This window comes from Lolium rigidum, chromosome 2, assembly GCF_022539505.1.
Source record: "Lolium rigidum isolate FL_2022 chromosome 2, APGP_CSIRO_Lrig_0.1, whole genome shotgun sequence".
Lineage (NCBI taxonomy): Eukaryota > Viridiplantae > Streptophyta > Magnoliopsida > Poales > Poaceae > Lolium > Lolium rigidum.
In genome coordinates this window covers 24,243,825-24,271,604 of record NC_061509.1, presented here as the reverse complement: position 1 = coordinate 24,271,604, position 27,780 = coordinate 24,243,825, and the positions used below count along the sequence as shown (strand labels likewise).

Here is a 27,780-nt window from a genome sequence, read left to right as displayed (position 1 = left end):
ACCTCAAGTTGAATAACACATAGTTGATGCTCATCATCCAAACCCAGCACAAATGTGCACATAATTTTAAGTGTTGGGACATCGAAACACCTTGACTCCATTGTTATGGGAAATCATGAGGAGTTCAAATATTTAATCACATTTCCACAAATATTATTGATTCAACAGAATCATACAACAAAGACTACATTTTGTCGACAAATATATTTATTCTTAAAAATTGCTAAAACCTTTAGGGCCTTTGAACCAAAGTCCATGGCGAGTGCCTAATGCACTCATATATTGGTTCAACTAGAAGGATGCAATTGAATAAGAATAGCACTCACTCAACAAGGGAGGTATTTACCATTGTAATACCTATTCCTCATAAGCACCTTCCCTCTGGAAGACAAATGACTTTTTGTTAACAACAAAAAAAACAATGAGGTGGTGAAAAAGTGAGGCTTGTAGCACAAGGGTTCACGCAGAGACCCGACATCAGTTATATATGATGTAACATACCCTATTGGTATAAGTGGAATTGCGTTTCGATACTAATATTATTGGCAGTTATAAATAAACTATCCATGCAGCTGATGGATGTAGTGATTACATAATTATATGGGTCACTCAATTTGGATATCTATATTAAAGTCCTTATGACTTATAAATCCAAATCCAAAATTAAATTGCAACATATGTGTAATAATACAAAAGTCACTCTATGACTTAAAATAGTCAAACATAAATTGTGTGGTATAATTGACTATAAGAGCTCCTTCTTATAAAGGATTACTCGTACAATAATGATTGATTATATGTAGTCATAAACAAAATCCCTAATTGGATTCTACATGACCTTTGTATATATTGATGCTTTTATCATCAAAGTCTATAATATACATAGAAGGTCCTTGCAATCTTATCAAGACGGAGATTTGGATTGAACCAAGTATTAACCAAGTTTATAACTTGAGTATATTCCTTCGGAATAGATATCAATCAGTCTTTACATGTCCATAAAATTTTGGAGAAATTAAATATGGCTAAATCAAATCACAGATACATATGGTCACACTATACCTAACAGGGATACAAATTCATTCATACATTGTAGTGGTGATGAAGTGATATTGGGCCTCTTGTTCCATATATATCTCAGTACAAACTACATCACGAATGCAAATGTTTTGTTGCCAACTTCTTTAAAGTGCAAACCCCAACTAAAAGTTGGTGTAAGTAATATCCTCCGGTATATTTAAGGCACAAGGATCTTGATTAATTCTCTTAGGAATATCAAGATTTGACCATCATGTAATCTATGTTGTCTATAATTACCCGATCCCGACAATGCCATATCATAGACTGAATTCAATGAAAGAGCCTTCTAATCTAAGAATACAAAATAGACTCTAGCAACTTCATATAATTATTAACCACATTCAAGATCATGTGGTTAAGATTCAACAGAATCTCCCACCATTATCTATCAGATAATACCACTTGTATTGCTCAAATGCATAAGGGTTAAATTAATATTCTTCAAACTAGGGAGATAAACGCTTTGCAAACATATCATGTGAAAATCTAACAGATTTATTCACAGTGTTTTACATATTTCCATATTCATGAATTTATGTTCATGGATTGGTGTGAGAGAAATTTAGATTTGCAAAGTTCAGGGGGAGAAAACTCCCAAATTATAACCCGTTAATGATCATTAGATCATATATATTGTACTCTTTTTTCCTTAATGAGTTTTCCCTAATGGTTTCTCAAAAAAGGTTTTTAATGAGACGATATAAATACAAGTGTTTATATATGCCACATTGTTTTCTCCTTATATTTTTCCCATTGGGTTTTAAAGGAGTTTTCGGTGGCACATCATATTGCACTCTTTACAATATTTACACAAGATATATGGCATACCTCCTATTTTCCCCACTGGGGTTTTTAAAGGAAGTACAAAAGGCATATTTATCATTCTCCAAACTCATTTGTGAGATTTTTCCCTTCTCTAAGGTTTTACTCATATGAGTTCTCAAGGAGACAACAATCATTGCATGTTGTATTATTTTCTCCATATTTTTCCCAACGGGTTTAAAGGAGTTTTAAACAACATATGCAATACAACTCTCCTCATATTTTTTCCACAGGGTTTTTGGGGGAGAGATTCTCAAGATCGAAGACTATCAAGATCAGAATAAAACAGACGTTCAAACACTCAACATTATACGAAGAATTTCAAGATAATGAAAATCTACACCGGCAACGTTGTCCAAGGGGGAGTGTTAGGAATAGTTAGCACTTAGCTTTAGACTTAGGCTAACTTACAGTTAGCATATTACTTAAGCTAACTATTAACAGTTAGACTTTTGCTTTGTCCAAACGCTACCTTTGGTGAACCGTCATTGCGCCTGTCCCGAAGAGGCACAAAGCTTGTAACGACATATTTGGCGTCTGTAAACTGGGTATAAATACCCCAGATTCTATGATCAATAATGCATTCGATTTCTCTCAATCATTCTTTCTCAAACAATCTCATTGATTATGTTAGTTAATTACCCCAGTGTTTCCTGGAGACTTGGGCACTAGAAGAAAGCATGTGGTGTATCTTCACAGTATATGTTGCACACCGGGCAAAGGCTACTTGTGATGATGTGCCTATTGGCTAGTGTGAACTAGCTTGCACGGTAAGGTCCCATGTAGAAGCCTCCATGCAATTTGACTTTTGCTGAAACTTTCATCGACTAGATCATAGCACACACAGGTTTCACATCCGCGATGCTACTGTCCATTTGTTCGGAGAAGCTTTCTGCCATGTCAAGAATCCCACTCTGTGTAATACGCAGAATGGACCATAAAAAAATCCACTACTAGTGTAACTCCACAAAACAAAGTCCTCCATCATCCCCACAGCCAGCAGCATTTTCAATATCCAATTAACATCCACGGAGTAAAATAAGGTTCTGAGAAGGTCCTCATCCCATGTTCGGGTATTTGGATCAATGAGATCCGATACCCTTGTATAGACTCTATTACCACGCGGCGTCACAACTTTCTGAGTAGGGCTAGATGGGATCCAGGGATCATCCTAGATATTGATATCTTCTCCATTCCCTACTTGCCAAATACTACCCTCTTAAACGTCTGGATTTTAGACCATATGCTCTTCCAAGTACAAGATGGATCCTTCTTCAGCTCGGCATTAAGAAAATCACCAGCGGTGACGCTAGGGAAGGTTGAAATTTGAGTTTTTGGTTGGTAATTAGAGCAGTTTACTTCAGTTATTATCTATAACCTGTATGCATTTTTTTCCTTCTGTCATAGCTTAACACTCCTTATCATAGATATGCTATTCACGCTTTACTTTGTTTCTGCCTATTTGATATGCTTGTCTTGGAGCAACTGTGAAGGTGTTTTAAAACTGACATCTTGTCATTCTTAATGCAAGTTTCCTTTATATGAAAAACATTGGCATTACTGTTATATTCACGCTCTACTCTAAATCTGAATATATGAAATTCTTATCTCATGCAAAGTAACATTTAGTTGGTTTAAATATGATATATGGCAGCAGGATTTGCATTTCACCTAATGGCTGAGCCTAAAATGACATGCATGTTGATCACGACTAGTGCACGCAAGAGAAGGATCTACAGCGAGCCAGTCTGTGCTTAGTACATGTTTCATATATTATTTTGTGCTTATTTCTGCTACATGTTATTATCTGATATCTACATTGCATAATACATATTGAATAGTTTATTGTTATAACTATGTTTGCAATATTATCAGAATGCAGTTGTAATGAAGCAGTCCTCGTTAGAAGATTTACGCCAAAAAAGATTAATGTCTACGCACGCATCTATTCTTGTAGACAATATTGGGCCTCCAAGTACTGAGGTTTTTAGAACAGCAGCAGGTTTCCCTTAAGTGGATCACCCAAAGTTTATCGAACTAAGGGAGGTAGAGGTCAAAGATATCCCTCTCAAGCAACCGTGTAATTACGATACAAGAAGTCTCTTGTGTCCCCAACACACCCAATACACTTGTCAGGTGTATAGGTGCACTAGTTCGGCGAAGAGATAGTGAAATACAAGTAATATGGATGATTATGAGTGGTAATTGCAATCTGAAATAAAAATGATAGCTGGCAAACATGTAGCATAACTGGTTGTAAACGGTGTTTCAATGCTTAAAAACAATGCCTAGGGATCATACTTTCACTAGTGGATACTCTCAACAATTAATGATACCATAATTGAATACATAGATATTATCACTTCACTATGCTACTCTAAACCACTCTCCGATTTGATAATAAACACAAATTCATTGCGTAGGTCTGCATAAGCATTCCTTAAAGTTCGCATTCCCAATCTATGAACACCCCACGATGTCACTTTGAGCATACAAAGATGGTACTAACTAGTCACCACAATTCATAAATATTTCTATAAATTAAGCATAATAACAAACACGGTGTGCACACAGTCACCTTCACACCGTTGGACAAGGTGTCCCCGGAGATCACATAATAAAACCACTTGAGTAGCACAATAGTTGAAGCATAACATCTATTTATTCAACTAGATTACAAAGCTCATGATTACATAAAGATCATACATGGAGAGATAGATAGACCACATAGCTACCGGTAAAGCCCTCAACCCTCAGCCTCGGGGGAGAACTACTCACTCCTCATCAAGGGATTCAGCAACGACGATGGGGATGGCTGTGGAGTCGATGGAGACGGCTCCGGGGGCTCCCCGCCATGCTCCTACAACATCACCATGGCCCACGGGATCAAACGCCGGATCATACGAAGTTCACCGGCGCCACCATAGGGAGTTCACCGATGGAGCCGAAGAAGTTCACCGGCTCTTCCACGGGGAGTCCGTCGACAGAATGCGTGGGAGTTCACCGGGTGCCGCACACGCTCAAATTAGTCCTCGTGAAGTTCATTTTCGTTGAGGACTGTCGCACCGAACGGCAACTTCTTCAACATCGCACAACGCTGACCACAGAGAAAGCTCATGTACAACCATCGACAGAACAATTTCGATAGAATGCATCAATGCTTTCTCAGAATCTTCATGTGATGGTGAATGTGTAGAACAAAAATCCTGCAAACTTCACATCGTTTATGCATGATAGTTCAATTATGAGTTAAGGAAAATTTTAGTTTGTTCTAGATAGGTTATGCTCCTTGATCATGAGGTATGCCAAAATTCAGATAAGCATTGTGTGAAGTTCATGCAAAAGAAACTTCGCACGGAGTTCACGCACACTTATGTACAAAAAAAACTTGCTATAACAAAATGCAAGATCAACAACAAAAATGAAAATAGAAGTTCACATTATATTACAATATAATTTCACCCCATATTTGACAATAGTTCTGTTGTTAATTTAGTTATTATAGGAAAAAAAGGAAGATCCCAAACACTGTAAGTCAGCGCATCAATCCACTGAACAAACTCCAGAGTCATTAGCAGGTCAACCTGAAATAAATAAATAAAGATCTTTGAATCCCCTGATTAGTTACATGGAGGGCTTGCAGCGTGCGTGGCGGTGGCCAGCTCCCGGACGACTCCACTTGCTACTCATGGAAAACTGCCCCTTTCCTGTGGGCGCCGGAGTTCAGAGTGGCAAGCGCGGCGGATCTCATCGATGCAAATGATGGTTCACAACAACGTGCGCTAGAGAACGGGTAGCAAGTTTGGTTCTCCTTGTTCTTTTTTTTTTAATCTTTGATCTACTTTGTAAGGAGATTCCCTCCCTTTGTATCGGTCCAGCCATTTAGCTTTATTTATAAAGCATGGTGAAAACTGTTTCGAGGATCATGTGGTTGGTTCTCTCAGGAAACAGCCCCGAAACAGCCCCACTGGAAATGTTTCCATCATGTTGTATTTGTTAACCTGGAAACATCAGAAATTGTATTGTTTCTAGTGTACAATTATTATGACATATGCCATTTTGTTGCCAAAGTTTTATTTTATGTTGTGAAAGAAAAGAGGAAAATAACCAATAGAATTTGCGTCAACCATGAATCTCCACCTCTGTTTGAAGCATCAAGATAGAAGGCTCCAGGCCACGAGGTGCATGAATGACCTGTGGATGGTGTTGGACCGATGATGAGCCTCGCCCTCTGAGCGGAAGAACTGCACAATTTTGCATCCATTCGAATATTTCTGATTATATTCGAAAGGCAAGAAGTGCAACCCGGGTGGCAATACATCAGTGTCAACATCTGTTTTCCTGCCAAATCAATCTAGCCCGCTTGTTCAGACCAAGCTTACTCGTGTCTTATACGGTTTTGCCCATATTTTTGGCCAGTTTTCCTCTTGACCTAACCGAGCTCCATTCATCTCTTGTGCCATATAGCAGTTCTCCTGCTGTCAGGCTCCCAGAAACTACAAATTGTGCTAGCGCTGGTGACACTGCTTGTGTATAGACAGGACTGAAGGCAATACTCTTTCAACTCGATTAGATTTAGGAGCCTCTTTTAGAAGTGAGCCAATTCATCGACTCCTTCCGTGCGTCTCAAATAAAGAAAAACAGCACTGAAGCCAACCCGGCTATTCATGCAGCACGAAATAGCAGCAGGTGAAATTCAGTAGACAGGAGCTTCTTCATAACTCCCAGATCCTACTGATAAAAAATGGGACGTCATCAAAAACACATCTCTGACGTAGAGATCAGCCGGCCTGATGCAACACCAAAGATAATCAAAAAGCACGGCCTCACCGAAACATACACTCGAAAAGCATAAAGAAAATTAAAGAACCACAAGGTAAGTACTAATAAAACTAAGCAAGCCATTGTGTGTTTCCACCTTCATGCCAGTTGACGATTGTCTACAAAAGTTTGATAATAGATGGGAGGTAGGAAATTAAGCGATTCGTTCCTACAGGAACATGTCGCAGCTGACCAATGCAATCTCCGTATCAAGCATCCAACCGCCCATGTCTGCATCTAAGCCACCAGAATGTAACTCTGGCTAGAAACCTGCGGAGCAAGCAAAATCATCAGTCAAACAGAACTGTATCATCAATTCAGGAGAAGTCGTTGGAGATATTATCATAATTTTCGTATGACTCCTGCAGTAAACAATAGCTTAACTATGGTGACACTTGTATCAAAAGCTCAATATTTATATCATCTCAGCATTATAAGACAAAGCGCGACAACAAAAACGGACAAAAACAAACAGTAATATATAGTGGAGAGGAACACCTCAACTTCTAATACTAGCAGTTTTTGGCTACATCTCTGAGGGGCTCATCATGGTCTCATGGAGTAGGAAAGCAGAAACTTCTGTTTTTTGGCTTGCAGTCATACTTTTCAGAAATATTGACATAGCTAGTCACTACCAAATAAAATTTGACGAAACTCGTGCAGTACAAGCGTCAAGCAAGGGATTCTGCATCATCTTATTAATTGCTACTTCCGCCAGTCCTAATAACTCTCTTTACTCTGGACATCATCAAGAAGTACCTTCACCAACACTCTAATGAATCTAGTCATGTCATTATGATCATGTGTTTGATACTTTGATATGAACTTTTAAGCATCCACGTGGCCAAAATTAAAGAAATTAAACTATTTAGACTGCGCAGAAAGCATAGCGACCAACGAAATTATATTAGTGGCTAATGGCCACTTGCATATACGAGAAATCTGCCCAGCGAATGTTCCAAAGAATGTTTCCAGAACTACACATTTATGCCAACTGGCCATACGCCGCCGTTGTTGATGATGTATGGGCCGAAGTTAAAGTGGTTGCGCAGTTCGCGCTGTGATTCACTCGCGACATATATGTGCAATTCCAGGGGACAAGGAGTAGTGACATGCTCAGGAAACGTTTCAACCAAACTGCCTAAAACAAGAATAATAGTCCATAAACTACAATAACTGCAAGCAGAATGATAAACAGCAGCATACAATTTAACATAGGCATACTCTTCAATTACTCTACACACGTAATTAGCAACTACCAGCATATCTACAAGTATGTATCAATAAAATAAATTTGAAAACAAATGGTCCTGTATCGTTAGTTGCTAATTACTTGCGTAAGCAGGACAACCTGCAATTCACACTACAACTTGATATACCAAGTACCACTTTAAAAAGTTAAACGGCATGTAACTATGAGTAGAAATAAAACAGAAGTATATCTCTGAAATACAGTGAAGGGAGTATACTAGCTACTACTTAGTAGACAACACTCTTATGGCAACAGACATATGCACACAAGAATGACGAAATGTCTTAAGTCATCAGTCATTGCAGGGACTAGAGAGAGAAGATCCCACACTACCAGAAATAACTTGGGAAGTATTAAGCAGGAGGTAAACCACAAGCAAGGAAACTGAATGTAAGAGGTGGAAAAATAAAAAGCATATCCAGTAACAAGAGGGTAGAACATCAGTAGATAGAAGAGAAGCGGGATGACTGAAGGCATTAAGAGTTGTTGAGGAAGAGATGAGAAAGCAGATTCTTGAGAAAAGATCCAATATGAAGCCTGCCCTGTCTTCTCTTGAAATTTGGTACTCGGGAAATGGTAGTAAAAGGGAAGCAATACATATTTTAAGAGTATTTCAGATATCTCAATATATATGCAGAAGAACATACCTGCTCAATCAGTAGATCAACTAGCATATCCAACCGGATAGTCATCTTACGTATTGCGCAAAAGCTCAGCTCCGCCATGTCCACCACCAACACATTTATCTACAAGAATAAGAAGTCAAATTAAGCATTATCTTCATGTGGAGCAGAGTGTATGACAACTACAGCAGGGATATGGGGAAGGAGTTCAAATTAGGCTCATGATTTTCTTAGAAAATACATTAGTTTGTTTCCAAAGTTAGTCAGTGCTTGGCAAAGCCTTCTGACATGGCAGAAGCTTTCTAATTTGTTAACTCGCTATATAATGAGGCCTACACTGTAACCAGTATCAGCTATCAGTAAGCCAGTAAGGGAGATTAATCTCCAAACACTAAGCACACACCACAATTGACATTCCAACGAAAAGACAAAAAGAAAGGAGGTTTCAAGTAGGTATTTAGATAGACTCACAGCTGTAATTTGTGAGAGACAACAGAGTTTGATGCAACAATAGTAATAGGTAAGCAAAACACAACTAGTGTCAAATTTACAGTTATTAATTTTAGCCCGAAAAGAAGAAAGCAAACTCTGGTTATTAATTTTCCCTGGTACAAATGGTGTCACATGAAGGATAGTCCTACAAGTGGTAAATCAATAAATAATAATTATCTTTTTTCCCAAGAGATTGTTCAAAAATTTCAAATCCAGTGTCCATTATGGATTTAAGATTATTAGCAATATCAACAGAGACAACAAATAGTGAAAGAAATAAAGATAAGTAGAATTATTTAAGCTTGAACATGTAAGCTATTGAGCTAACTATTTGATATCTTAGTTATTTAAAGCTGGTTTTTCCATAGTCAACTTCCAACTGCTGGGCCTCCCATCTTGAGAAAAAATAGGATTGCAGCTATTCACAAACCCTGCTATTAGACAACTATGCACTGCAACTAATGTTGACAGTTTACTAATTCTGACTTAAATCAAAATTTACGGATATTAATTTAACCAGTTGCAGCCCACTTTGTGGCAGCAGAAGTAAATTAGATGTCATGAAATATGTTTTTCAAGATCAAAATTATTACATAACAACTCACCACACAAGCATCAGAACGGAACACTGAACATCATCTCTATATGCTGAAAAGGTCATCGAGCAGCAAAGGGAACAAATGATATGGCACTACTTAAAATTGTTGGCGGAATACAAAATGATGTGAATATTATTCTAACAGCCAAATAAATATTTGTTTTGCATCTTGCTATCTGTAATGTAATGCATGTTATTACCTGCAGAGTAGACGCTTTCGAATGGATAAAAGCGAGAAAAGCTAATTGTTTTGGCTTCGAAAAGTTTCTCAAACTTCAGTGACTTGAGATGAATCATGAAGACACCAATAACTGTCCACGCAAACAACACATTATTGTCTTCACCATACCCTAGTACCCGTAGCCCTAGGGGCACTTTCTCCTCTGATTTCAGAGAAAGTAACTTGTCCAGTGCAATAGTTTTTCCAAGCCCCCATGAAGTAACACCATCACAATCAGTGTTTCTCTTCCATAGCTGCAGAGTGTAGTATGAGGATGACACTAAGAGGACACCCAGCCCACCGCCCTCAGCCCGCATAATCCTGACATGGTTGGCATCGCCACACATATCAGCTGGCACCTGTATCACATCTAGGCTCTGTTTCACCAAATCAAATTCGAGAATTCTATACGAATTACCGACAAGCACCCAGTAAAGGGAATCTCCAGCCAGAACAGCATCATTCATATCAATGAGGGTGGGATATAAGCACCCATTAGCCTTGTATAGCAGCGGTACTGAGACCAGATTTCCCCAGGAGCCGGTCCGCGACGAGTAAACGCAGGCGAGCACTCGTGTATGTTGTTGGTCACCATCTGTCATTGCCAACACCACCTTGAAGTGTTGGACGTCTCCGGCTGCACGAAGCACCGCTCCATTGATCAGGGTACGCCCTGCATATCTTGCAATTCCCGGGGAATGGCGAAGCAGTGCTGGTCGCCGGTGACGGGATCCCACACCAGGACCTGGACGCGCGTCCGAAGGAAGATGAGTACGAGGCCATGGCGGCATCCAAAGCAATGGAAGCAGTCGTCGAGGCCGGACGGCAGGGAGAAGCGCCCGGGATCAACACTGTTGGGGGACTTGAGAGTAGGTACGAAGGTTAGAGCGTTGGATCCGTTGAAGAAACCGAGGAGTGGCGGGTTGCGGTTGTGGTGGCGGCGGAAGCGGCGGAAGAAGCCCGGGTCGGCGGCGAGGCGTAGCCAGCGCTTGCAGACGGCGGAGGCGCGGGGGAGGGACGACGGCTGAGGCGGAAGGCGTAGGAGGATCTCGCGGAGGAGGTCGTCGTCGTCCAGCGGACTAGCGGCCGGAGAACGGGGCGAGCGGCGGTGGAGGCTGGCCGTCGTCATCATGCGGCGATTGGGGATTTGCGGCGGGGGAAGCAGCAGCCAAAGCGAAACTGAAGAGGTTAAAACTACGAGAGAGCCCAGCCCAGCCCAGCCCAGCCCGTAGCTACACAAACATTGAGGCCCAATATTTATTATTATCTTCCTGGCCTTCACTTCACAACCCGATATTATTTTCTGTCGATATATACCTCCACAATTTTGGTATCTAGACACGACTTAGTATTTAGTTTATATTTAAATACCTGCAGATTTACACAAATTTGTGACATCCTTTTTGGGACGGAAAGAGTACTTAATGTTGATGGGTTCGTCACTTCGTCAATATTATATAGATGGTGTCACGTCAGGCCATGAGCTCGCCACTGTCGCTGCTGCTCTCACCTCTGCCGGAATTCTTGTGGGCTAAAAGCATCTTCACTCGGATCCCCAGCACCCCCTCCCCAGATCGAATTGTAACCAAGGAAAAAAATAGCTGGCTATAGCTTCGCTATAGCACCGCTATAGCTTCTCAGACATCCTTCCGCGACGCTAAGCCTGTTTCTTCCGCTATAGGCGCTACGTCCGCTAAAGCGCCGCTAATTACCGCTAAATAGTGTAGCCGCTAGAGGAGCTAGAGCGCCGCTAATATAATTGTCCCATGACACTAGAATTTGAAGCCCAATACATGTTTTCGTCGGGTTGCTGCGTCCAGGACACGACACCTTGGCTTGGGAGTCACGGGCTGAATCGAGATGACCGACCACGTCCGAAACTCAGGCTGGATTGTTTCTACTCCTTTTCCATTTACTCTTTGTTCGACGGTGAATTGTTTCAGCTCATAGACACTATAATCGCCAAAAATAATTTGTATATAGAAGCTTGATTGTCTGTTCAAACACTAGAACTGCTACGTCTTTCCTTCCTTCCTGTTACATACTTCCCTGCCTATTCAATTCCATTTCATTCCATCCCATGTATTTTTTTTTAGAAATAAGGATTGTAGATAGAATTGGTATATCTAGTTTAGATCCGTAGCATATTATAAGCAATGCAATAATCCTGAAGACAAAGACAAATATTATTTTCCATGATATGTATGCTGCAATTTTTTGTTTATATGACATATATTGCCTTTATAGAGAAAACCGCTAAATGGTTTAGCTTCCGCTATAGCTCCGCTATAGCTTTAATAGCTTCTGGACGAGGTGTCCGCTAAATCAAATAGCCCGCTATTTTTTTCCTTGATTGTAACACTGGATGGACCAAAATCTGTTAGCCGTGGCCCTAGGAGCCCAAAATTGGCCGGATTAGGCCGTTTTTTCTTCCGGCGATCCTAGGTCGGACCCAACACCCCGAGGAGCGCCTACGAGCGCTGGATGAAGTGAAAATGACGCGAAACATGGATAAGACACCCCGAGGAACCGCCCTACCAGTGGCCCCGTTCTGTCAGCCGCACACGACGCGGTCCACCGTGGCCTCCTTGGCTTCTGCGCGTCATTTACTCGCCGGAGCGACACACCAATCAACACGCGGCGGAGTAAGGGCGAGTCGACACACAGCAGCCCACCGTCGTCTCCTCGGCTTCTACATGCCATTACTCGTCGGAGCTACCACGCACCACCAGGTCTATATATCCCCACTAGATCATAACAGCGCGCATTGCCGCGCCCGACCATTTATATATAAAGATGAAACATGAAATTTAAATTTAAATTTATGTCATCTATCTCATATATAGTAGCCAATAACTGACCCACATCAAAGCATGAGTTGCCACGCGCTTGTCTCTATCACATGATATACATGGTCATTACTATTAAAATTTCAATTAGGAATTTCGAGGTAAATTATACTCGAAAGAAATCCAACGTAAATGGACAAATTGAGTTATGATGTGGCTTCTTTGCAAATATACGTGTTGAGCCTATAGCATCACATTTGACAATAGTAAAGGAAGTAAATTAAATATTTCTAGATCTTCCAAATAACTCGTAGGCATAGTATCAGATTTGCCCACTAAAGCCATACGAAAATATAACCATTTGAACTGTGAAGTACATGACCCTGGTTTATCAAACTTTACATACCCTTTCTTGTTTTACAATTTAATTTATTTAATTGTGTTTCGATAATAGTATAAATTTTGCAAATAGAACCATATGGTTAGAATTTTTCAGTTCCTAATCTTGGGAGAATTGCTCAAAATATTTCAGATTATAAAAAGCATATATAGCTATGATACTGGGATAAATAACAAACTCTAGATACCTTGAGAAAGGAGTTGCGGGCATTCGTAATTTGTCTGCTTCTTTGGTGAATTCTCTTGCTTCTGCACCAAAAGAGATAAGCACTAAGATAACTAGATAGCACCCCGCGCGTTGCTGCGGAAATTTATTGTTGTTTTTTAGTAACACCAGGGTAGAGAATAAAATGACAATTGACATCTGTAATATGACAAATTTCCTATATACGTAATGCAAACTTATTCCTGGAATAGATATACGGTGTATGACAAAAAAAACTGTAGTAATGTGTAAATTTGTACAACTGTGGCCTGAGTGATATGACGAACACATACATATATCTGCCCAGCGGTGTGGCGAAAGTACTTGTTCCCGTTCTGCTCGTGATATTTTAAGTTCTGCAAAAATGACGTTTTAGCATTTGTAGGATATGACTCTATGATGCAACACTTTACTACAGTTAAATGTTGTTTTCAGAAGACTACTTGCTAGAAAGAATTGGCGCTAACTTTTCATACAGTAAATATAGACCTAGGCTTCAGTTTATTGTCCACCAATAGTTGTGCTGAGTATACCTGCACAAACATGAATCAGTTTTTTCTCTCCTAGATAGATGATTGAGATTCCAGATGGTATATTATGCACAACATCGTACCTAAGTTGACATGAACATCATTGCTCCAACATTAATGAATCCTGAGATGTTTGCATATACCGTGATAGGAGAAAGGTAAAAGCTGCAGACTTTGATTGCACTTGCTCAGCTGCACTGCAAGCACAAAAAAAATCTTTATTTTATAATTTTTTCTGTGTTCAAAATTGCAAAAGAAAAAAGTACCATGCAGAAAGCAAGTGAATAGATCATACATAGTCTGACTGACCAACAACAACATTTGAAAAACTAAGTCCACATCAATAGAAATGCTGTCCTATTCACTGTAAAATAAATGGAAATAGAGATTTCATATTAGGCCAAAAAGGGAGATAGCCTCATCCGCCTCGTAACAATTAATGCTAATCCTCTCACGTAGCTGTCAGGTACCAGTCCGCTGATCAAAATTCTGTTGCAAAAGAGCATTTCGTGAGGATATGATCTATTGTTTACCGCAACTTTTCCTCATGGAGACAGAATAAAACTTTTCCTCACGGAGACAGAATTAATAACTGTTAATGGCAACGATAATAAACAGGCAAGTGTAGGATGATTATCTGACAGTAACGAAGCAACATAGCACCAAGGTTGGGAACGAAGAGATTAGGAATAACCTGGGACGGATCGTTGCGGCCGATCGAGGAAGAGGGGTGTAGATATTTCTACACCAGCGCGCGCGAGTTCCGCATAGATTGATGCTGACAGCGTAAACTTCAAATACGTTCCGTCTAGGCGACTCTCCAGGAGGGGCGACGAGGACTGCGAAGCGAATGCACTGATTTAAAGGGAGATCAAGTGCATCAGTTATACGTGCATTTATCTGATGGAGAAGATGAGGAGGTGGTGAAAGTCCATCGGTTTACTATTGAAGTAGTGCAGAAGCTGAAAAGGAAAAGCAAATCAATAAGAGGGGCATTAACTTTGGAGTTACATGGCAGCTCTGCCGTCTGAAGGAAATCAATAAGATGGGATATGACGCACTATGGTCGGACAGAGATCACGGAAGAAATGATAGCGTCAACTGGTGATATGGAACCGTGGAATAACATGATGACATGGCAGGCTAGGATTGGTTAAGGATGCTTGATGATGTGGCATGCTTGCATGTTAAGAGAAATCATGTAGTGGGGGGCTCCTATTTAGATATAGAAGATAAGATAGAATAGAACACTTCTGAAGTAAAGCTTGGATAATTTTCAAGTGCTTAAAATTTAGTACGAAACAAGCTAGAACGCTGATCAATGCGTGCATCAGTGATGTACAAAGATTGGTTAGACTGAGAAGCATGCAAGAGATTGAGATTTATAATGCACAGTTCATGTGCACTTTGATTGGAATACAATGGTTGGGGAATTTAGGAACCGTCAGAGCCGGGAAACCGTTTCGCCCCTCGCGTCGCCTCCTCCAGGCGACCGGGGAGGCGAAACCCTAACCCCGCGCCGCCGCCACCCTCCTCCCCCTCGCTCCCCTGCCTCGCCGCCCCCAGAGACGCCGCCGGGCTGCGCTCGCGACGCTGGTGAAGGGGGCAGCGGAGATCTGAGCTCTCGGCTCCCCCCGTGGTTGCTAGATGGAGGATCTCCGCGCGGGGTTTGCCATGACCGTGGCGGCGGCCGACGAGCTTCCCCTTCGCGGGCGAGCTTGTCCGTTGGCTGCTCCGGTGGGGGCTCTGGATCTGGGGCGGCGGCCTCTGGTGGTGTGGCGGTGCGGGCTCTGCGGCGTGCGTGATGCGGGTCCTCCTCCTCGGCTGTGCGGACGGCGGGGAGGTGGAGGGTGCTGGCCGTGGTGCGGGGGCCGCGGCGTCGGTGCCCCGGACCAGATCGGAAGGGTGGCGTCTCCCTCTTCGCTTGGCGCGCCCCACCCTCCCGGCGTCGAGCTCCGACGGTTTTTGGCTGGCGGATCTGGTGCCGGGCTGGGTGCTGGAGGTGGTGCGGATTCCAGGAGAAATCCTTGGCTGGCTATGTCAGCCACGACGGTGGCGACGCCCGCGGGCGCCGTGTTCTTCCTGGAGCGCCGTCAAGGTATCTTGCCCCCCTCCCTTCCCCTTCCTGATACCGGGAGAAATCCCAAATCCTTTGGATTGGGCGGCAGCGACGCCCCGTGCGCCGCCACCTTCCTGAAGGTGTCGTCTTGGATCAGTTGGGGTTGTGGATTGGCGCTGTTTCCTGGTGGTTGGCGCCGTGCCTGTGGTAGGGGCGGTGGTGGTGCTGCTGAGCTCAAGGGTCTGGCTCCCGCAATTCTTTTGGATGCTCGCTGGTTCGTGCCCTGCACTCGCTCGGGTGCGAGGTTGCGGGACGACAGGAGCACGATGCTTCTCCCTTGTAGGTGCTGCCCCGAAGCTCGGCTATGTCAATCCTGGTCCCCGCCAGAGCTCCTTCTCTTCAGCGTCCTCGCCCTGCAGCTTCGTCTCTTCGCGTCAGGTGCCGCGGCCAGCAGCAAGGCATCTCATGGTGTGCTCGACGCAGCGCTCGGGTGGGCTCGGGTGTTGGCTCGGCTTAGCGGTCTGGTTCATGTCCCTTCTCTGCTCTGGGTGAGTGTGTCTCCATGGGCGGCGGTACGGCGCCCTTCGAGCCAGGGCGAGGCGGCAGGGGTCCCTCTCCGGCCATGGAAGAGAATGGACAGGCGACGACTCGCCATCTTGGTCCAGCCGTGAATCCTCCCAAGCAATGCTGATGATCCCATCCCAAGTTTCACCTTGCCTGCTCCCTGGTGCTTCGATTGCGTTGGAAGGGCTCTTCGGGCTTCAGCTAGTCTCTAGTGTACCTTATGTTTGCTGTGGTCTGTGTGAGTTGTAAGCTGTTCTTCAGCATCTTTGTAACCTTGGCCGTGTGGCTTTATTAATTTAAAGCTGGGCACTTTGTGCCTTCTGTTTAAAAAAAAATTAGGAACCGTCCAACCAACACGATCTAATGGTGGATAAATAGGCAGTACTAGAAAGTACTGGAAAGAAATTATCAGAAAGTACTGAAAATATGGATTTACTTCATTTACTAAATGGGTAGATAGGTAATTTTGACTCCAGATGGCACCTGTCCATATCTCTCACACGACCCTCCTCATTTACCCTGTCAGTTAGGTTTCCGACCGCTGCCGACGCGCGCCGGCGTAGTCAATTCCCTTTCTCCAGCTTGAGCAGGTTTCGTCGCTGCCGCCGAGGCGTCCATCTCACAGTAGTGGCTGCCGTCGGCACCTCCGTAGACCGTAGCTGTCGGTGGTGCGGTGCATGGCCAAGAAGCGGCGGGTGCGGATGGTGGCGAAGCAGATCCAACGGAAGCTCAACGACATGCTCATCCGCGACACCTTCATGCAGCGTGCCGTCCACCCCGAGACGAGACCGCAAGTGGACGAAGCTACGTTTCACGCATGCGATACGGTTCAAGGAAGACGAGTCCATGGAACGTGGAAGCAGGGTACACTTCAATTCTTTATCTGTTTCTGTCAGACATTGACCTGTTTTACGAGATGCAAGTTTGTTCCTCTGTTTAGAAAACAAACACATTGCTGCATGCTGTAGTTTAGTTAACTGAGTAACTGACTGTCGCTGCATGATTTCTGTTTCTACGTCCCAGAACAGAGTTTTCGACGCTGCATTTATATAGAATGATTTATAAGCATAAAATCGATATAGGATCATTCAGTTTTGCCTTTTATAATTGGTGTGAACACTGCATATATGATACAGTATAGAGAGTATATCAGATGAACCATGTAGCACGAGATACTTATATTAACCGTTCTTGTTTCTCTTCCCTTGCAAATTGTATGTGTGACAAATTTCCTTCTCGGTTAACATTTTGAAGTGTGTGACAGTTCAGTTTAGGTTTAAATTAGAATGATCCTTTGTTTTTATATAGATGTGAATCATTATACATGTTTTGTCGATAGTAATATAATAGTCGTGAGCTTCTTTCCGTAGAGCATATATGAGGAAACCCTCATTCATTTTTTTATAGCTCAAACCTACAGTGTTGACAACTTTGCAGATTCTTACTATACTGTACAAACTAAAGGTCCGCAAAGCTTTTTGTGTGGTCCATGTCTATCTGGTTGAGACAGTTGAACTCGCATCGAACTTGTAATATGTGCCGTCTGTGGTAAAGATAATCGTATGTTTAATCATGATCACTAAACTTTCAGTTAAGTGCATGTCTCATTTCCGTTTGTGTAATCTAGACCGTAAAATATTCAGTTACCAACAAGATCTTGTTTCAGGATAATTTACACACCTCTAGTGGTGGAAGATGGCGAGGTTATTGCTGCGCTGGACATTGCAAAATGCCTCCATGATGCAATTTTCAGGGCTGTGCAGAACAAGGATGTGCCGTCATGCAGGTAGAGCTCTCGGATTGTTTGATGATATGGAGAGAAGCAAAGCTAAGCCTGACAGTGTTACCCTCATCTAGGTGTTGACTGCATATTGCCATGGTGTCTTGGTTGATGGAGAGCGAGAAGTCAATAGCGAGTGCTAGGTGGCCTAGCATGTTGGTTCTTTTCATTGTCTTAGCTCTGATGGATTGAAATAATTTTAACTAATTAGCAGTGCAAGTTAATCCATCACTGACTTGCAATTTTATATCGCAAGATAAATGTATGGAAATATTGATGTAAATATCAGCGGAGCACTACATGTTCAAGGAAAAGTTAAAAATTCATACTTTCCTTGTACAGATGAACATAAAATCTCATTGTACTTTTGATGAAATTACAGCAATGGAGTTGTTTGTCAGATGCTAGAGGCTTGTTGTCCATTTTCTTTCCCAGTGGAGTTGTTTGTCAGATGTCCTTTTGTGTCTGTATTAAATGCAATGATGAGCGACTAGCATGGTCATATAATTTTGTTGCAAAAGCCATTGGTTAGCATGTGTGATGATATTGGTTGTTTTGAGCTGTCCTGGGCCTGCAAGCTTGACAAGCACATGGGTTTTTGACCATGGACCTTATATGTTACCTGGCTCTCTTGTATTGTTTAGGAATTTTCTGTAGTACCTTGTGAAGATTTGGATCATCATTCTTGTTGGCACGTCGCTGTTGTTGGTGTTTATGATTAGAGGAATGCCACTGCTTAGTTTTCTGTCTAAGGTCAGTTGCACTTACTAACCATGCCAAATCAATGGTGATGACTGTCTAATGACATTTCCATTCCTATGTGATGGATTTATGGTCCCCTCACACATTCATTTCATGATAATACTTTGGACTTCTCCATCCAACGTATAAGATTGCTCTGATGATCTTTGGTGGTGGAATAGTAGAAAACACATATGCACTGTTAGTTGCAGTTTTTACTATGGTTGTAGTTAAATTGAACCTTTTAATTCTGTGTCAGCTGTGAGCAGCACTGGTAGGAAGAGTTGTGGCTATTGCACCTTTACTTCGATTTGGAAGGAGGACAATGACTCGTGGTTGTGCTTCGGTGCAGGTGGTACTCGCTGCCCAGTTTCAAGTAGCCATGCACTGTTGATGTCACCACCAGTGAGGACACATCTGTCCTCACCACCGAGTGTCTTGCTGCTTGATCAGGATTTCTCGAAGCAGGTGCGGGAGATTATTGCTATGCTTCACTTTTTTTTGCTGAGCCATGTTTAATCTGGTATTATGGCCCGGATTTGTTTACGTTGCTATGTGATGGTTGTCCAAACCCTAATAATGGTCCGTGGATTCTAGCTTGTCTCCTCCCATTTTTAGAGGACCTGTAGGTTTGTATTTATGCTAACTAATTCTTTTAATAGCCTGGGATATATGTTTCTATTGGTCAGGCATGCACTGATGGGAATGCTCAATGTCGATCAACTATGCCTAGTGTTGAGTGATTAGTGGTTGATGTGTAGATTATCGAGTAGTGATGCATCAAACAAACAATAGTTTTCTCTTATACATTTACTTGATATAGTATGATCTAAACAATCTATTGCGTGCTCACCAAGATTTACTTGCAGCCATTGAAACTTGTATATTCATCCAAGCATATTGTATCCGTTGAAATTATTAATCATGATGGTAGCTATTATATCCATTAAAACTTGTTCCTTTTGTTGGCCCATGTAGTTTCTCGAGTTGAAGTTGTTGCATTGCTATCAATATATGCATTGCCAAGGATGTTTTGTTTTCTGCAGTATTATACTGATCCTTGTCAAGTGTCCCTGAAAATTGGCTTGATCAGTACACTAATCATAGTAGTATTGTTGTGATCAAAAATTGATCTTGTGATCCTGGTGATCTGGCTATCTAGAGAATTCTGCTACTTAGAGTTTGATCTCTAGCTTGGTAAATTAGAGTCCAATGTGTTTAGTTAGTGGTTTCCTCTTGCTGTTACTAATCTGAATGGTTCTAGTGGTTTGTGTGTTTTGACATGTTTTATACTTTTGTCAAACTAGTTGATGCATGGGCAGCTCTCCTTTTGTATGGCTGACTTGGCTTCATTATGGATGTGATTTAGGCCACTGTATACTGAATCGTCAATCTGTTATTTTTTATGGTCGCAAATACCCACCCACTGTAGTGAACATCTTAGTAATGTGTCTTTCTGTTTTCTGCAGCCTCTGCTTGGTGTGGTTAGGAGAGGACGAGGACAGCGTGGCCTGGCCTCGGGCACTACTTCGTTGCTGACTGGCTATGCGGTGCGTCTTGGCTTCGTGTTGATAATGGTATTGTTTAGGTGAGTTCCTGCTTCTCCCCTTGTGTAATGTATCTTGATGAGAAATTAGGTAAGTTGTAATTATGCTTTTGGGTTGTGAGCTTTCATTTTCTCCAGCCAGGAGAGTACTCAAGTGCATTTCTAACTTGAGTGCTCGTAAACTTCACCACTTTTTTCCTCGCCTTCTAATCGTTTAATATACTAGATGCATTTTTTGATTATAATTATACACAATACTTACGCGTGATTCTTCTGGTCCAACGCCGTATAGTTGTTATTTGTTTAATCAGACCTTGCTCAAACTTTCTCATAGTGAAAAAATGCATCTGCTATAGGAAAAGTGGACGAAGAAGCTGTACATTTCCTTGATCTGCTACACATTTGTTGTACTCGTCGCTCAAGCTGCCCAGCGAAACCAGAAGACAATTCCGAGAGACATATCAAAACTTACCTGCTTGGATCTGAGCGCAGCTGGCTGGCAACTCTCCTGCTGGCAATACATGTTGTTGTATGAGACCATCATTGGATATGAGTTAAGGTCGTATCATTGGCCTCATGCTTGGGAATGTAATCTATGTAATTTTTGGGATGGCTAGCTAGATGTGTACATGAGAAGGATTTTATTATGTATACGTGGTGTGTTGAATGTATTGCATACATGTTTTTCTGTGGCTGAGGCAGTTGCACAAAACCTTTGAACTAGCTGGCTTCTTGTTTGAAAGAAGGCTAGGTAGATTTGTTTGATTGGAACACGTGAATGCAGTTAATTATTTATATCCCTAATGGTTCAGAGGACATGTGCAGGAAACTTGCCTCTGGTGGCTGTGACTACTTGCAATGTAGGAACATGGTTAAGACCTCGTGAAAAGATTTTCTGATGGATATAGATATAGTTGCACTGTAGAACCTAATGAGAATGTTTAGTTAAGACTAGCGAGCCAATTAATCGAGCTGGTTCATCGTGTGTTTTATGCCGTGTGATGTCGAATGTCCAAAGAAAGGAGAGAAATTGATCAATCGGACTGAAGTCTTTTCTTTGTTGCTGTGAATAGCTAATTCCTTGATACGTGTCGATAAGGATTAAAGCTTGCCTTTGAGATTTTGATAGGCAGATCTGCATGCACATCACATCAACATTGGTCATGTGCTTGTACCTGTTTGATGTGTAAAGCTGATGCTAGCCTGTCCGATTGTTGAGCTTCCGTAGCTTAACTATACGAGCTGCCTAATAAGTTTCTTGCTGGATTTTGGATGTGAGCTGACTTGTACTTGCACAATTGGTCCATCAGACTGTTGAAATATTGGGCCTACACTTAATGGCCCATACTAGATTTCAGATTTTCCCTATAAATCTCAAAGCCCACTTAGTGGCAGCCTTGTGAGTTTGAGCCCAAGTTGGTGGCAGCTCACTAGGAAGTGGCATGAGGTGGGAAGTTTAGTCCCACATGGAAAGTTGGGAGGAAGTTAGACCACCTTATAAGGTGGGTTGTTCCACCACTAGTAAGTGAGTGAGAAAAGGAGTGCTACATGCGCGCGCTCCTCCTCCTCCTCCTCGCTCGTCTCGACACGACGCGCCGCGCCGCGCTCGCGGTGAGTGGATTGAGCCTCGAGCCGAGACTTTTCTTACTTTTTGCAGCTCAGGAAAACGAACAGAGTCCTAGACGGACGCGTCGCAGTTAGTCGGTTCGGGTCGCTCCCGGATCGTGGGCTATCTGTAACCGACTCGAAACGTTCGTGCGACGTTGCCTAGGGTTTCCCGAGCCTATATAATCTCCTGCCCGGCGGTCCCGCATAAACACATCAAATACACGAGTTAGGGTTTCCACCTCTCTCTGCTTGCGCCGCCATCGTAGCCTACTCCATCCCGCGCGCCGACGTGCATCGGCGAACGGGAGAGCAGGTCTCCGGAACCACTCGTCCTTGCGATCCTGTACGGGGCGAATTAGGTTTTTGGGAAGCGCTCTGCGCGACTGCTCAAGCTCTTCATCACGGGTCGCCTTCCGTCCAAGTCGGGCGGTGCTGCCTACCGTCGTCTTCAACGCCGTCTACTTCGACCCGTCGTCCCCGTCGTCAACAACGTTGTCATCAACAACGTTACTCGCCGCGACATCATCCGCTACGCCTCCACCGCCACCACCACCAGATCGGTACGTGCGACATATCTCGATCCGTTTAGCGATGGATGCTTTACTGTTTGTGCTGCTGCTACTCATGTTGATTAATGCATCTAGTATGTTCGAGTTTCACATGTTAGCAGTTGTTGTCATCATGTTTTATATTCTGGAATTAATTATGGAAATTGTGCCTAATTATCCAACAATCCAAAAACCTAATTGTAGGCAATTTCCTGAGTTAACAATGGCTGGTTTTTCCGATGCATCGAGGCCGGATAAGTTTACCGGTGTGCACTTTAAGAGGTGGCAGTATAAGGCCATGCTCCGGCTTACTCATCCGAAAGTGTTCGAAGTTACCGATGGTTTACCCGAAGGAACTATATCTGACCAAGATCGTAACAAGTTCAAGGAAAACAATACTCTCTTCGTCGGATGCGTTCTAAGTATTCTTGCCGATCGTCCGTGTGATGTGTACATGCACTTAACGGATGGTAAAGAGCTCGGGATGCACTCGAATGCTAAATTCGGTGCAACCGATGCAGTGCAATGAACTGTACATCATGGAGAGCTTCCATGACATCGGGATGGTTAACAACCGTTACGTAGTCGAACAAGCTCATGAGATACAGGTGCATTGCGAAAGAGCTTGAACTCCTTAAGTGTGCCTTACCCGACAAGTTTGTGGCTGGATGCATCATCGCTAAGTTGCCCCCTTCATGGAGGAACTTTGCCACAACTCTCAAACACAAGAGACAGGAGATATCGGTTGAAAATCCGATAGCATCTCTTGATGTTGAGGAGAAAGCTCGGGCTAAGGATAATACCGAGAAAGGAGAGGGTCAGTCTAGCGCCAACATGGTGCGAAGAAACCCTACAAAGCAAGAACAAAGGGAATAACAAGCCCTCCTTCAATAAGCCTATGAAGACTACAACCTTCAAGAAGAAGAAGATGATAAACAAAGCAGATCCGAGCTGCTTTACGTGTGGAGAGACCGGCCACTTTTCTAAGGACTGTCCGGAGAGGGCAGACCGCAAGAAAAAGGCAAGGCAAGTCAACACGGTGACCGCTAGCAATGCTGATGGGTACGGTAATCTCTTTACTCTTCTTTCGGTATTTCAATCTCCATGTTGGTGGATTGATACAGGTGCTAATGTTCATGTGTGTGCTGACATCTCCATGTTCACTTCTTACCAGGTCGCCCGGGATTCTTCCGTCTTGATGGGGAATGGGTCACATGCTTCGTTCGTGGTGTTGGCACGGTAGATCCGAAGTTCACTTCGGGGAAGATCGTGCAGCCGAGGAACGTGCAGCATGTCCCTACTATGAACAAGAATCTCGTTAGCGGCTCCCTTCTATGCGGAGATGGGTTTAAGGTTGTTTTAGAGTCGAATAAAGTAGTTGTTTCCAAGTTTGGACAATTTATTGGTAAAGGCTATGAGTGCGGAGGCTTGTTCCGCTTTTCGCTTCCGATTTCGGTAATAAGTCTCGTGAACCATATTTGTGGCAATGTTAGTGATGATACCGGTGTTTGGCATTCTCGTTTATGTCACATTAATTTTGGTTTAATGTCTCGGCTATCCGAGTTTAAGTTTAATTCCGAATTTCACCATTGCCAAAGGTTCAAAGTGCCATAGTTGTGTGCAATCAAAGCAACCTCGGAAGCCTCACAAGGCGGCCGAGGAGAGAAACTTGGCACCTCTAGAACTCATACATTCCGATCTATGCGAGATGAATGGTGTGTTGACAAAAGGTGGAAAGAGATATTTCATGACATTGATTGATGATGCGACTAGATTTTGCTATGTTTATTTGTTGCGAACTAAAGATGAAGCTTTAGACTACTTTAAAATTTATAAGGCCGAAGTTGAAAATCAACTAGAGAGAAAGATCAAGCGTCTTAGGTCGGATCGTGGTGGTGAATATTTTCCTAAAATCTTTGATGAATTCTGTGAGGAACATGGCATTATTCATGAGAGGACGCCTCCCTATTCGCCCCAATCAAACGGGGTTGCCGAGAGGAAAAACCGCACGCTGACTGACTTGGTGAATTCCATGTTAGCCACTGATGTCTACGGGAGCTTCTATTCTTGTAGATAGTGTTGGGCCTCCAAGAGCAGAGGTTTGTAGAACAGCAGCAAGTTTCCCTTAAGTGGATACCCAAGGTTTATCGAACTCAGGGAGGAAGAGGTCAAAGATATCCCTCTCATGCAACCCTGCAACCACAAAGTAAGAAGTCTCTTGTGTCCCCAACACACCTAATAGGTGCACTAGTTCGGCGAAGAGATAGTGAAATACAGGTGGTATGAATAAATAGTAGCAACGGCAGAAAAGTGCTCTGCCCGAGACGAGTAAACAAGCAGTAGTAACGCAATGAGTAGTAACGCAGCGAGTAGTAAACAAGCAAGTAGTAACTCAGCAGTATTTAGGAACAAGGCCTAGGGATTACACTTTCACTAGTGGACACTCTCAACATTGATCACATAACGAACAGTATAAATGCATACTCTACACTTTTGTTGGATGATGAACACATTGCGTAGGATTACACGAACCCCGAATGCCGGAGTTAACAAGCTCCACAATAATGCTCATGTTTAAGTAACCTTTAGTGTAAGATAGATCAACGCTACTAAACCAAGTACTAGCATAGCATGCACACTCGTCACCTTCATGCATATGTAGGAGGAATAGATCACATCAATATTATAATAGCAATAGTTAACTCCATAATCTACAAGAGATCATGATCATAGCACAAACCAAGTACTAACACGGTGCACACACTGTCACCATTACACACGTGCAGGAGGAATAGAACAACTTTAATAACAAATCACTAGAGTAGCACATGGATAAATTGTGATACAAAACATGCTGCAATCTTAAAGAGATATAAATAAGCACCTCACTATGCCATTCAACAGTGAATAAGTATTCTGTGAAATCTAGCCTAAGAGACCCACACGGTGCACACACTGTCACCTTTACACACGTGGAACGAGGAGTCTCCGGAGATCACATAAGTAAAACTCACTTGACTAGCATAATGACATCTAGATTACAAGCATCATCATATGAATCTCAATCATGTAAGGCAGCTCATGAGATTATTGTATTGAAGCACATAGGAGAGAGATGAACCACATAGCTACCGGTACAGCCCCGAGCCTCGATGGAGAACTACTCCCTCCTCATGGGAGCAGCAGCGGTGATGAAGATGGCGGTGGAGATGGCGAGTGGTGTCGATGGAGAAGCCTTCCGGGGGCACTTCCCCGCTCCGGCAGGGTGCCGGAACAGAGATCCTGTCCCCCGGATCTTGGCTTCGCGATGGCGGCGGCTACGGCAGGTTTCCGTGGGTTTCGTCAATTGGTATCGGGTTTTCTCGATCCGAGGGGCTTTATATAGGCGAAGAGGCGGCGCCGGGGGTCGAAGGGCTGGCCAAACCCTAGGGGGCGCGGGCCCCCTAGGCCGCGCCGGCGTATGGTGTGGTGGGCTCGTGCCCCCTCCGGTCCCTCTCGTGTGTTCTGGATGCTTCCGGGGATTCTAAGATCTTTGGCGTTGATTTCGTCCGATTCCGAGAATATTTCGTTACTAGGATTTACGAAACCAAAAACAGCGAGAAAACGGGAACCGGCACTTCGGCATCTTGTTAATAGGTTAGTTCCGGAAAATGCACGAATATGACATAAAGTGTGCATAAAACATGTAGATAACATCAATAATGTGGCATGGAACACAAGAAATTATCGATACGTTGGAGACGTATCGGCATCCCCAAGCTTAGTTCTCGCTCGTCCCGAGCGGGTAAAACGATAACAAAGATAATTTCCGGAGTGACATGCCATCATAAACTTGATCATACTATTTGTAAAGCATATGTAGTGAATGCAGCGATCAAAACAATGTATATGACATGGGTAAACAACTGAATCATAAAGCAAAGACTTTTCATGAATAGCACTTCAAGACAAGCATCAATAAGTCTTGCATAAGAGTTAACTCATAAAGTAATAATTCAAAGTAAAGGTATTGAAGCAACACAAAGGAAGATGAAGTTTCAGCGGTTGCTTTCAACTTATAACATGTATATCTCATGGATAATTGTCAATATAGAGTAATATAATAAGTGCAATAAGCAAGTATGTAGGAATCAATGCACAGTTCACACAAGTGTTTGCTTCTTGAGGTGGATAGAAATAGGTGAACTCGACTCAACATTGAAAGTAAAAGAATGGTCCTCATAGAGGAAAAGCATCGATTGCTATATTTGTGCTAGAGCTTTGATTTTGAAAACATGAAACAATTTTGTCAACGGTAGTAATAAAGCATATGCATCATGTAAATTATATCTTATAAGTTGCAAGCCTCATGCATAGTGTACCAATAGTGCTCGCACCTTGTCCTAATTAGCTTGGACTACCCGGATTATCACCGTAATACATATGCTTTAACCAAGTTTCACAAAGGGGTACCTCTATGCCGCCCGTACAAAGGTCTAAGGAGAAAGCTCGCATTTGGATTTCTCGCTTTTGATTATTCTCAACTTAGACATCCATACCGGGACAACATAGACAACGTGATAATGGACTCCTCTTTTAATGCTTTAAGCATTTGACAACAATTAATTCTTTTCTCATTAGAGATTTGAGGATATTTGTCCAAAACTGAAACTTCCACCATGAATCATGGCTTTAGTTAGCGGCCCAATGTTCTTCTCTCACAATATGCATGCTCAAACCATTCAACTCGGTGTAGATCGCCCTTACTTCGGACAAGACGAACATGCATAGCAACTCACATGAAATTCAACAATGAGTTGATGGCGTTCCCCAGTAAACATGGTTATCGCACAACAAGCAACTTAATAAGAGATAAAGTGCATAATTACATATTCAATACCACAATAGTTTTTAAGCTATTTGTCCCATGAGCTATATATTGCAAAGGTGAATGATGGAATTTTAAAGGTAGCACTCAAGCAATTTACTTTGGAATGGCGGGAAAATACCATGTAGTATAGGTAGGTATGGTGGACACAAATGGCATAGTGGTTGGCTCAAGTATTTTGGATGCATGAGAAGTATTCCCTCTCGATACAAGGTTTAGGCTAGCAAGGCTTATTT

At 42.7% G+C, this 27,780-nt stretch overlaps 1 pseudogene; it reads right to left on the bottom strand.

Moving 5' to 3' along the window:
* Positions 1–6,960: 6,960 nt before the first annotated feature.
* Positions 6,961–11,037, bottom strand: LOC124689363 (annotated as a pseudogene).
* Positions 11,038–27,780: the final 16,743 nt, after the last annotated feature.